A 13,574-nucleotide genomic window follows, 5' to 3' on the forward strand; every position below is an offset into this window, starting at 1 on the left:
TCTCCTCAGTGCTCAACCCCCTCTTTTGACAGCCCCAGATCACTCTGCAGGCCCAACCTCAGGCAATTCAAGGTGACCTCAACCCACACTGGCCAAAGCACAGATCAGCCTGAAACGGCCCAATTGGGCCAATGCAATTGCATAGCCCTGATCTGAACCTGCATGACCACAGTGAGAGTGCCACAGCACTCATGACAATCCATTTACACATCACACAAACAAGAGGACAAAAGAGGGTACAGATTTGTACACAATTTGCACGTGCTGATCTATATGTATAGATACAAATTTAGAAATAATTGCCATTATTTAAATAGAAATAATACATCTCACCACAGTAAAGCAGGCTGTGACCAGGTGGCCTGTGTGCCTGCCTGCTGAGCCTGCTGTCAATGGACACCTTCAAGGCCGTTCCTGCTCTCCTTTCATATGGCTCTTTGTTTTTAAACTGGACTTGGACCTGGCAGCCCTTCAAAGAAGGGTCTATCCAATGTAAAGTAGGACATATGGCTACCTCAAACCTGGCCAGCTCTGACTGGCAGCAGCTCTCCACATTTTCAGAAAGAGATTCTTTCCAACTGTCCCAGCTACTGATTATCTTAATTCTTTCTTTTTTGACCGGAGGTACCAGAGACTGGACCGTTGCGTATTATATATAAACTCTGTGCTTTGCCACTGAGCCTCAAAAAGAAAAATCTCAGGATGGGGCTCCATCTTTGTCCTCTTGTTTCTCTTAATCTGCCTCTCTACACGTACCTCTCGTTTGACAAATGCTACAAGCAGGTGGCTTTGGGCTGGATTCAGAGATTGTGAAGGTGCACAGGGAGAAGACAAATCTCTTCAAGCAGCCAGCGTGTCGTACCCATTGGGCTACATGCCCACACAAAAGCATCCTACTGAATAAATGATATCCCTATCTTTCATGAATATGTCTTGAACTTTTTTGAACTCACTAAAATATTAGCTATTATCACTTTTGGCAGGTTGACACTCTAAACGCAGGAAGCTGCCTTCTTGAACAATTCATATGCAGTAAACCCAGTAATCATCTATTGGAGGAGGGATATTGCTATGACAACTCAGCTTCTATAGATAAAATGCTACTAATGCGGCTGTACACTCAGCTACTTATGAGTAAGTTCAACTGAACTGATTGGGCTTGCATATGTGTAAACAACATACATAGGATCTTTCTGAACAAGGTCTAGGTATAAGCAAGCAGGAAACAAAATAGTCTTTTGTGAGCTTGTTTTAGATTTCTAAGATTGTACTTGCATATCTGTTCCACCCCCTGCAAAAAGAAAAGAAAAGACAATCTTGTTTCAATAAGACCTTATATGGGTCAGTTATTATTATCTACAAAGTTTAAGAATACAAATAGTTTGCAACACATCACGCTAAAAATAATTGAGTGAGGGGTGCTTTATAAATGGCTTGTGAGGAACTGAAAGTTCATTTTACATGACTTTGTAGCTTTTGTTTTACAGGAAAAATGGAGCTATAGATATGCAAATAAGTAACTTGCAATATCTGTACCATACATTTAAAACACTGTTGTACCACTTTAAAAGTTCTGGCTTTCCCCAAAGAATCCTGGGCACTGTCATTTGTCAAGGATGTTGAGAGTTGTTGGGAGATCCCTATTTCCCACACAGAGCTATATTTCTACAGAGTAGTTCAATCTCTCTTCCCTGGGAACTCTGGGAACTGTTGCTGTGTGAGGGGAATAGGGGTCTCAGCACCCTTAACAAGCTACAGTTCCCAGGATTCTTTGGGGGAAGCCATGACTGTTAAAGTGGTATAATACCACTTTAAATGTATGGCATGGCTATCGGAAGGCTTGAATTTTGGGGGTGGTAATGGTGACTGAGTACTATTAATTCAACTGAATAAGTTGAATACTGTTAATTAAAATATAATATTTCTTCTCCAGTTACTATTTATTTTCAAGTGGGACATGCAACAAAATGTTTTATCATTTTATCAGCCATGCCCACTGCTAGAATTTTCATGGCCTTATAGGACTTGGTGGGTAACCCTAGAGTATTTTCCTAAAGATTTTTTCTACCTCTGCAAACATTAGGGTTTCCCTAAGGCTGCTGATATCTTCTTCTTTTGTGTAAGTGGTGCTGTTTTGCCTACGTATTCAATAGCACTGAAAGCCTAGGAACTTTGGAAGGATCTGTTGATTCCATTTCTCTCAGTTTCTCATTTTTCCAACCTTAAATTCAATTCTCCATATTTCTGCAGCAAATTGATTTAAAAAAAAAATCTAATGAAAATTCCTCAGGACAAATTTCTCCCAACCGATATGTTTTTGTATGCCATTTTGATCAATGTGCACATTTTTGCAAGCAATGTCTCCTAAAATGATGCATTTTTGTATGTTATTTTCACTAATATATTACTTTTAATGCACATTCCCACCTAAAATATGCATTTTTGTAAGCATTGTCTGAGTGGAAAACTGCATCACAAAATTTAGATGTGAGAATTTTGAAGGATGAGTGTGTCAGTTCTGATATTGCTTCAGAAAGTGCAAATTTGATAGGTTCAGCTTAAATGCAAACAATTGCATGGACCTGAAAAAACAAGAAAAAGTATAGGTGCACAGAGGGTAGGTTGTAAGCAAGCATAATTTGTGACCATTACACACAGCATTACTGATCACATGTCTCTTCAAGCATAAGCTTCCCGTTTCCTGGCTTTGTAGAGCTTGAGTCAACATGAGATAGCCTTAACGCTGGTCTTAAAGCCAGAAGATTTTTAAATGATTGAATATTTATCCTAAATTCATGTGGTTCTATCGCTCACCTAAATGTCAAACTGTAAATAGCAAATAGTAACCTCACTGGCGGCAGGGACTTGTCTTTTTGGTTTATGAAAGTCTTTAAAGCACCGTGTATCATTGCCTGCTCCAAGTTATTCACCCCATACTGGGACTGAGAAGAATGTAGACATTAAAACAGTTGAATAAATAGCATGGCTTGAGAAAGAGTTCTGTAAGACACAAGAGTGTACATATATAACATTATTAAAGACTTATAAAATGCATAACTCATGACCTGCTAAGCTAAGAGCCCACACAGAAGGAACTGTGATATGCCAAGTGACCACAACTGGATTGGCAATTGATCATAAAAAGGCTCTGTAACATTTGCCAGGATTTTGTTTGTGAGTGTGTCTGAGAACACCAGAAATTTAGCCTGCTTGACAGAATTGTTTGAGTCAGCCATCATTTTCACTTAATGCTCACTTAAGCTGTGTATATGGAAGTGCCAGATTGTTGAGCTCTGTTGCAAACCCAGCACACTATGTTAAACATGAGACAGGAGGATGCATGAGTGCATGTACCGCCACCCTGTTCCCCCAAATCTCTCAAGGCAAAGAAGGCAGGGTGGGTTAGGTAGGTTAGCTATGTATGGATCTGTCAATTTTGATTCTCTCAGTTTCTCATTTTTCTAATCTTAAATTCAGTTCTCCACATTTCTGCAGCAATTTGCTATTTTTAAAAAAAAAAATTGAAGAAAATCCACCAATATTTTAGTGCAAATTTCTCCTAATAAACACATTTCTGTATGCAATTTCTCTCAATGTACACATTTTTGCATTTGTCCTAGTATGTGCATTTTTGTACCCATTACTTGATTGAAGGATTGTAATGCAAAATTCAGAGAATCATGAACTGTGAAGGGTGACTGTGTTTCACTCTGCATATTGTTTCAGAAAGTGTGACTTACATACGTTCACCTTTAAATGTGAACCGAACTGAATTCCTCCCCACCCCTAGCCACCATACATGTCTGAAAGGTTATGTTTTGTTTGATGGGACACGTTATGCAAGACTGAAATGGAGATACTGTCTCCCTTGCTCTGTGCTCTTGTCACTATAGCACAATCAGGCTCACTGACCTATTCATCCCACAAGCAATTTCAGTGTAAAGATAATTTCAGCTTCCTGAAATGCAGCACAAAAACATGTGTCTTTTCCATAATATTTTATGTTTATTGCCTGGAAGGGCTGCCAGCCAGGCGCTGCAACTTAAACAGCTATTAAAGCAGGCTTGTTACCCCACTACAAATAACATGCCTTGTTTTCATAGGATACAAACTGTTCCATGGCTAGAACATATTTTGCATTAAAGACGTGCATTATAATGCAGAGGCACTTGTCAGGTGGCTCGGTACATGAAGGAAAGTGATTTTGCAGGTGTCTCTTCTTAGCTCAAAAGTACCTCCTTGGCTACCTTTGATGCAGCTCTTTCTCCTTACAATGTGAAGCGATGACAGGGGCAGAACAGCTTCTCTGTAACAGAGTTTAATTTTATACAAATGGTTCATCGGAGCTGGCACTGCATCACTTCAAGTTCCCAGTGCGCTTGATTGAGTCTGTCAAACTGGGAAACCAGAAGCTAATGCTAAAGACTGCCGCTTTCACTGCGGGCTGCATTTTGTCATATAAGGACTTAAACACAATCTTGAAAAATCTCCTGGAAATTAGAAAGAAGATGACGTGGGTGACCAGCTACACTTATGCAGGGGATTTAAGAGCAGTACCCTGTAGACTTGTCTGTTCCAAATGATTTGTGCGAACTGTAGTAACCTGGATGAACGGATGAAAAATGCTCATTCAGAGAATGACTGAAGGGCACAGAGTCACTCTCCTCTGACTTTATGTGATCACTTTTAGTAGGCTATATGACGAATGGGACAAAAATGTATCCATCCGTACAATGTGGCTTGTAGGCAGCCAAGTTGTCTGCCTGTATCCCTCTTTATCGGGGTGAGGAATGTTTTCAGCCCAAGGGCCACATTCCCTCGTGGGCAACTTTCAGGGGCCACATGCCAGAGGTACCAGGGATGGGAGAGGTAAAAGTAGCTAGGTGGCTGGGACCAGAGGTAAAAGTGGCTAGGGCCAGAAGTAAAAGGAGGCAGAGCAATGGAGGTAACTCTTATCTTTATACAGAATGCTACAGCCATGCATAAGCCAGAGGTCTCTATATTCACAGACACACAGATACACACATATCTCTCTATTGTCCCCACAGATAAGCAAGAAGCATGATCACAGCTAAGCAAAAGACAGTGAGGAGGGTGGCCTGGGGAGAGAAGCCTTCAGCCCACAGACTGGTAGTTCTCCAGCCTTGCTCTAAATGCACCAGGGGAAGCAAATCCTGACCCAACCTTCAACCAGCATTAGCATACCAACTCAGTAACATCATTAAAATAACACTGATCATATCAATTCTGAGCCAGGTAGCCCAGAGATCTTCACTAGTAACTTGGCAGATTTTCCATCAGCCAGAAAACCAACTGGTGACAAACCGAGACCACTTCCATAGAGAAATACTAAGGAATTTCCCCAGAGAATTCCCTAGGTGGCCTCCTTGAAATAGGCTAATTGTAATTGATAGAGCATGGATTATGTTCTTCTGACAATCCATGGCTTGAAAAGGGTGCTGAAGTCCAGCTTTCCTTCTTTTCCTCCCCCGTGTTCTCACAACATTTAACTGACAGCACATTTCCCACCATGCTTTCCCACTTTTAGACTATGGCAGTGTTTCAAGTATAGAGAACAGTGTCTTTTCCCTCCACTATGTCAGCCCTGATCTTGTAGGTCAATGATTTCTAGGGCTGGACTATCATTTCTCTCTTAAACTTTGCTGGGTGTTTCTAATGATAGCAGTTGCTCAAGAGTCTACTTCTTCTTAGTTGTTCTCATCTATAGGATGATTTGCCCTCATGTAGGAAGCAGATCGAATTATGTAATGAGTTCTCACTAAACTTTGCAGATGCTCAAGACAGGAAACCTTTGTCCTGAGGAAACAAAGGACGTCTTGTCCATCTCTTTCCTAGTAAAAGACTGATATTATTATCTGATTTTGCAAATGGGAATGTTTTTGGTAACTACAGGATACATAGGTATGTAATTATTGCTAGCAATGCAATAATGTGGCTTCTGGTCAGACAACACTTCTGTGCTATGTCTTGTGACCAAAGGGGAAAAGCAGGCTGAACAATAGTGACTGGGAAGTTAGCTGGTAGTTGTGACCTCTCCAAGGTAGAAAATTAACCTGCAACTGTTGGAGTTCCTCTTGTTCAAGTGGTGGGGTGAAATGGGAGGTGCTGGCAGACCCAAGCTGGGGTGTTACATGCCATCCTTGCCTTCAAGGCAGATGGGCATCTTCACAGGTCATGCTCCACCAGTGGACAACTAGCCTGTCCAGAAGAACACTTAGCTGATTGCTGGGATTCTTGCAAACAATGCTAGGCTCCATAGACTTTGGCCTGATCCAGCAAGAGACTTCTTCTGCTCTAAAACAAATGTGGGCCGCCTATCCACATTTTCTGTCAAAGTCAGCATTGTCTTGGGGCAATTACAGACTGCCCAGTCACATTGTGGTGGAAAACTTGTGTTGTCCTACTTTTGGCTGCAACCCCTACAGTCTCCTCTCTAGCCTCAGATTAAACCTAATCACTTTTTGTCTCAGATAACCTCTCATCTTAGAAAATGAAGACCCTTACATCTCAGTCTACATAGGCTCTCTCTTCACTTAGAGAGCCCCATGCTGTCCTCTTCTCACTAGGTTCCTCAGGAAGCAGGAGACATCCCAGCACTAATACAGTTGAGGGCAACACCAAGGTAATATCCAGGGCCAGTCCAAAGTCAGAGTCCCCAACAGCAAAGGGGTTAGGCAAGAAGCAAGGTCAGAATAGCCCAAGGTCAGGGGTCAGGTAGTCCATGGGCATCACAGGTCAAGAGGAAGACAAGGAGCAGATCCAGAGTAGTCCAAGGTAATGCCTGGAGTCAACAAACAGGTCAGGTACACAACTGGTGTGTATAGATTGTTCCACCAGCTCTTCCAACCTAGTACTGGGTTTTTTTATGCTAGAGCTGCTGAAATCACACCTCAAGCCTCAGCTGATTCCCCCTGACCACTTGCAGCCCGACCTTTATTCTCAAGGAGTCCTTTACTCCAAAGGAGTCCAGGCCTGTAGTTGGGCACTCCTTCAGATAGGCTGGGTCTCCAGCTGACATTTGGGGCAACACTTCTCCCTTGGGCTCAGGACCTATTCAGTGCTGATGTCAGAGGCTGAACTTGTCCTGGGTATAGAAGCCTGTCCTGGCCGTCATCATAGGAACCTGGCCCCTCACCCTCAGATGGAGCATGAGCCAGGGCTCAGTCCAAGACTGGAGTCTCCTGGTCTTCCTCCGATGAAGACTCCTCTGATGAAGACTCCTCTGACAGGGACCCGACATATGCTCTGTTTAGTCTGCTCTATCTTCATGGGATCTTCATGAGAGTGGATTGCTCCAACTGCTGCTACTTCTTTTCCTTGCATCCTCTGTTCTGTTCCCTTGCAACTTGGTAACATCATCATCATCATCATCTTGACTGAAGTTATTCCACCCTGTGGCGGCTGGTGGCTCCATGTCAGTGGGGCAGTGGAATCCATTCTGGATTTTAGTCTGAACGGTCAAGGAGCTGTCCAAACAGCTGAAAGCACTGCCACTGATTCCACCCATTTGAACTGAAAGCACCTTGGACAGCTCCTTGAAATTTCAGACTAAAACCCAGAGCAGATCCCACTGCCCCACTGATATGGAGCCACCAGCTACCACTGATTCCACCCCTGTTTATTTTATTTATTTATTTATTTATTAAATTTATACCCCGCCTTATGGCCAAAAGGCCCTCAAGGCGGCTTACAAAAACACGAATATAACATCATAATACATCAATACAATAATGCAATTTTCAAAATTAAATAACAAATAACATTATTTAAAAAAAGAAAAAATATATATAAATGTGTCATGATAAGAGAGCCACATTCAGCCAGGTTTTTTATACTAGATATGCTCTGCTCCGGAGGTAAGACCGTCTCAATTTGAAAGGACACAAATTGGCTCTTCTTCAGCTTTTTCAAGACCTGATCTTCATGACTCCCAAAAACGCCATCCTCCATTTTGTAACTTAGAGACAAGAGACTTGCAGAGGAACTGTTCACTTGAAATTCCTTCAAATATCTTACTTTCAAAAGCCAAGATTACTCTGTCTGCTTTTCTCTGATGATGCATTGAATGCCTCCAAAGGGACCAGACACCCCGTGATAGCGTGCACTCCCTTTCTTGCCTCTGGGGGTACTGCGAGGTACTGGCGGCGGCGAAGAAAGCTGTTTTAAGGCAATGGATGTGCCGGCTCCCATCTTTTCATCTCCTTTAAGCAGGGAGCTCAGGGTGTAAAAGTCTCCAGGTCTACCATCAGCTGACTGCATCATCAGAGCCTACCAAACCAAGCCCAGAACCCCTCCCTGGGCATCTCAGCCCATGTGGGCTCCCCTGGAGAAAATCTGCAGGACAGCCACCTGGGCACACCCATCCACCTTCATTAAACCCTGCAAAGTTGAGACGTACACATCCACTGAAGCAGCCCTTCTGCAGGTAGGTGCTACAAAGGGTCATGGCCTAGGTTCCCCTTCCCACCAGGGACAATGTGAATAGTGCTTCTGTACATCCCTTGCCTGTATGCTTCATATGTGAGCTCCACATTCTGTGATGATAAAATGATAGGGTATTATAGGTCACCTCCCACCATTCTCTCTGAAAGTATTTTGAAAAAGAAAATATGTCACGATCCGAAGAACCGATGTAGGACCTGAAGTGTATTTTTCTGATCCTGAACATATGGATTCTGGATTTTCTCTGCTCTGTCAAATGTGCACTCTTGGTAAAGTCTAAAGCTACAGTTTATATTTTATTTATTAATATTTATTTATTAATAAAATTTGTATTCCGCCTTTCCACCAAATGGTGCTCAAGGCAGTTAACAATAATAATACAAATATAATATTATACAATAAAATAGTAATAATACAAAGAAAAGACAGGTAAAGCAGCAATACAATCAACAAAAGCACCAGTCAAAATCAATTTTAACTGGTGTTGGAGGGGTTGCCTCCCCCCCAGGAGACATCAAGTGGAATCCATTTTAATAGGCACATCTTGGGGAGTGGAGCCAGACAGAGAGTAGTCAAGGCAAGCTGGTCCCTAGCCAAGATTTCCAGGCGGTTGTTATCTTTAGGGGGTGGGTCACAGGCAGGAGTGAAAAAATGGAGTAAAACATGGACTTTCCATAGCTGGTATGCCATCTCGAGAGTCACAAGCACGGCCAACAAGCCAACAAGTAGGTAGCAGGTGATGCTGAGGTCATAGAGCTCGTGCAGAGGTGGTTGAGAGCTGCCCCGCAGCATGTAGTTGCCCAGGCCTATGGTACTGAGGGAGATGAAGCAGAAATACACCGACTCCAGGAAGTTCCATTTGTGTTCAAGCACCCAGAAGCAGATGGCGGGGATGAGAATGAAGAGTCTGAGGGTAGTCAGCCCCAGACCCGGGACATGGGCCAGTGCCACATGGACCAGCGGGAAGCCCCAGTGGGTGTGGATGTAGCGAATGGGACACTGGCTCAGGCAGGGCAACAGGTGCTGGAGCAGGCAGACCAGGAGCACCAAGGTCAGGAGGTTCCCCACAGAGGAGTACAAGATGCAGAATATTTTGCCCCAAGTCGAGAGAGGGATCATGTGCCTGGAACCTGTGGTGGTGAGGACACTGGTGGTGAAGAAAAGGGCCGAGGTGAACTCCCAGTTCTTGTTGCTGGAGACGATGCCCAGGCCATAGATGCCATAGCTGCCGGCATTGAGGAGGCGCTCCAGGAGGCCTGCCAGACATTCCTCTGACAGGAAGGTCCAGTGCTCAGCCAGCAGGCAGACGCAGGTGTCGTGCAAGGCGGCCAGCAGTTCTCACTCAGACGGCCCCTCCAGACCCGCAAAGATGGCAGCACCCAGCAGCAGGAAGAGCCCTCAGGCACCCAGGAGCAGCCTGTAGCGCCAGCCCTGCAGCATGGCCTGCAGCCATGGCACAGCCATCCCTCTATGGTTAGTCCCAATGCCTCTCAAGCAGCTGCCTCGCCTGCTTGGGCAGGACAGTCATCACAGCAGCCTCAGCTGGCCCAGGTGAGCTGGCCTCAGCCCAGGGCAAGGCAACCAGATAATATATTTAATCATATTATCTATATAAAGACAGCATTTCAAGAGGGTCCAAGGGCTCAAATTGGCAGGAAACGACAGATTGGGTATAATGTCTTGAGACCAGGGGTGGCTAATGTGCAGCCCATGGACCACATCTGGCTCACCAAGCCATGGGAAGTGGCCTGCTAGCCCCCACAGCTCTATCTCCTGATCTCCAAAGAGCAGAGAGAGGTTTAACTCCTGAACTCAGTGCTGTGGCAGTCAGTGCTGAGACCAGGGCACAAAATCTCTCTGCCTGCTCTTTAAATATTGCTCTCTAAAGAGCAGCCAGAGGGCTTTTTAAATCTTCAGATCTCAGAGCTGCGATCAGGAGATAAAGTCCTTTGACTGATCTTTAACGATGAAGAAGTAAAGGCAGAACTTTCCCTCACCCCAGCATTGGTATGTCTGGAAATGCTGCCTTTTACTATTCATAGATCTTTGGGTGAGGAGGACTGGAAATGCTGTTTTTTACTCTTCACAGATCCTCTCACTCTGTATATACCCAAAGAGTCACTGTGCTCTGCAGGTGAGGACCTCCTGAAGATACCATCTTATCAGGAGGTCCGTTCTGCACAATATAGGAATTGGGCCTTTAGTGCTGTGGCACCTTCCCTTTGGAATTCCCTCCCCTTAAAAATTAGACACATTTCCCTCCACGCCAGTCCTGGATTATGGGGGACTCTGTAAAAGCTCTCATTCTGCCTTAGGAAGGGGAGAAAAAGAGAAAAAAACTGATGTGTGTGCGTGTGTGCACGCCCTTACATAGGCTGCATTCAGATGTGGTGTTTATTGTCCCCCCCAATTATAATGCTAGCATTTCTGTCCCTATTTCTACTGTTCCTTTCACACTGCAGTATCTGTTGCACTATGGAACTGTGTTTTTTTTCATCACTGTATCCCCATGTTGGGCTAAATTTCATTCACACCAGTGGGCGTGGTTTGGCACAACAACAGCGGACATCATAGGTAATGCCCACCCCCTTATGCACATGTCTGGTTCTGTATGCCAGAATACTGCCCGAAGTTTCATTTCTTGAGCTGCGGTGGCGTGATCTGAAGAAAACTGTGGGAAAAATAACATGCCCATCTCTCGCAGTTTTCTGGGTTAATGGAGTTGCAAATGCATTTTTTCCCCTGGAAGCAATTAACATGGAAATGAGTGCTAAACGTCCACTTGATTTCACTAGATATGTGATAGTGGCTTTTCGGTCATGTGAACGGTCATATAAAAAACAAAAATTAACAGGTAAGGAAACGTTGGGGAAACAGTAAAGTGCTATCTGAATGCAGCCAAAGATGTCTGCATGAGTGAGGGAATATGTGTGTGTGTTTGTGAAAGAGAGTGCTATGTGCTTGCATGTCTGATTAGGGTGTGTGCTGTATGTGTACATGATGAGTATGCATGTGTGGTGCTGTGTATAAATGCAGCATGTATACATTGGCCATGCCTACCACAGGCATGTGGCCCTCAGAGAGGTTGCTGACTGTCTATGTACCCCTCAGATCAAAAAGGTTAGTCACCCCTGTTTTAGACATAGTAGATTGTAGCCAACTAAGTTATACTCAGAGCAGACCCTTTGAAATTAATGGACATGACTAACTTAGGCTCATTCATGGGATACAATGCACTGAAGACAGCAGAGGGCTATTTTTGAGAGATCCTCCTGCAAAGTACAGTCTGGTAGGTCCACCCAACACTAGCTGTTCCCCAGCAGCAGTCCACCCCACCTGCAAGTTTTAAAATCCAGAACCAGGAGTATGGACAGATTGGCCATACCCTGTATGGATAGCATCAGTTTTTATTTTTTTATTATTTATTTTTATGGTTTATTTCTATGCCGCCTTTTGGGCAAAAGGCTCTCAAGACGGCTTACAAAAAAATAAACACAAATATAGAAATACATATCAATAAAAACAGTACAATGTACAAAAATTAAATAACAAGATAATAACATTATTAAAAACCAACGATAACAACTTTCAATAAAAATACAGTCACAAAGTTACAAAACATAGTTTACAAAAGTCCCAGGCTATGGTCTGAAGGCTCTTGAGGCCAGCATCTTGCTGAAGCTAAGCAGGGTCGGGTCTAGTCAGTGCCTGGATGGGAACCATATGTAAGCCACCTTGGGTTTCTATCAGGAAAAGAAAGGCGGGGTATAAATGTAATAGATAAATAAATAATACATGAAAGTCACGAAAACAAAGTCACAAAACATAGTTCAGTCACAAAGTGAATGTGAATGGTTTGGGACCAGACCAGATACTTAATTTTAATCAAGAAATGGTATGATAATGACTCCCTGTAAATCATTCAGATCTGTAAATCAAGGAAGCAACTGTAGCAAAAGTGGTTTCTCCTCTCTCTCTCTCTCTCTCTGCCACTGTGTGTAGACTTTATGGCTCAAAAATAAGCAGGTAATTTGTGTCTTGAGAGCGGAAGCAGAACTGCCTAAGCTAACAATGATGTTCACCCTGTCATTAGTTGGCCTCTTAAGCTGTAATAATATTTTACAGTAAAAGGTCACCTAATGCTTATATCTACAAATGATGTTGCTAGGATTTTTTTATTACAGGATGGCTAATAGCTGTTTAAAGTATATGGGAAGGGGAGGAGTAGAAGTAAAGAATGACAGCTGTGGTTGGCTTCACTGATTACCTGCTTTCCTTCTGCTCTCCTGGCATTCCCAGAGGCCTTTGCATCCCTAACCAACCTGCACCCCCCTTTTTTTTTGCCTCCTGGCAAATGTTGCTGCCAAATGAATTCTGACTGTTAATATTCATTTGCAGCTTAAACTGACACAGATTTGTTCTGGACATGCAATAGAGATTTAAATGCCAGAGATAAAATGTGCTCAAACTCAATTAAACAAAACTGCAGCCCTTAAGTGGCACTGGGGGAGGGGAAGGTAAGCCATGTTATTGCTGGTTCCCCCTTGTGCATTCTTTGCCTTGGGTATTGAAGCATGAAGCCGCTAACTGCATTCATTATAGTTTTCTATTTTACACACTCCAGCTCATAATGCCCAGCACTGCTGCAGTTACAATCATGAATAAAGGACATTTGTGACTCCCTGACACCTAGGGTTTTTTTTCCATTTCTGGGGCTAAACGATGCTGTATAAAAATGTCAGGAATGTGATCATTCACAGCCTTCTCGCATCCCCCACTGTTGTTTGGTACCCTCTGATACCACACCATATGGAGATGCGTCACAATCTTGTTAAGCAAAGTCAAAACCTTCATGCCCCAAATCTATCAAGAACAGAACATGATGACCTCTATAGCCCTAAAAGTCCATTCAGAAAACACAAAAAATATAATGGTGATGCTTGTAATATATCCTGCTTTCTCCTCGGCATTATTAATATTCATAGAAATATTAATTGTATTAATTTGAATAGAGGTCTGTGAAAGCTTCGCTCATTTCACCAATGGAGACTGGTGGCTCTGATGTCATCGAATCCTGTGTTTTCAGCACCTTGGACAGCTCCTTGAAAGCT

General features: G+C 43.4%; 1 pseudogene; it reads right to left on the bottom strand.

Moving 5' to 3' along the window:
- Positions 1-8,937: 8,937 nt before the first annotated feature.
- On the bottom strand, positions 8,938-9,927 carry LOC133389700 (potassium channel subfamily K member 1-like; annotated as a pseudogene).
- Positions 9,928-13,574: the final 3,647 nt, after the last annotated feature.

This window comes from Rhineura floridana, chromosome 7, assembly GCF_030035675.1.
Source record: "Rhineura floridana isolate rRhiFlo1 chromosome 7, rRhiFlo1.hap2, whole genome shotgun sequence".
NCBI lineage: Eukaryota > Metazoa > Chordata > Lepidosauria > Squamata > Rhineuridae > Rhineura > Rhineura floridana.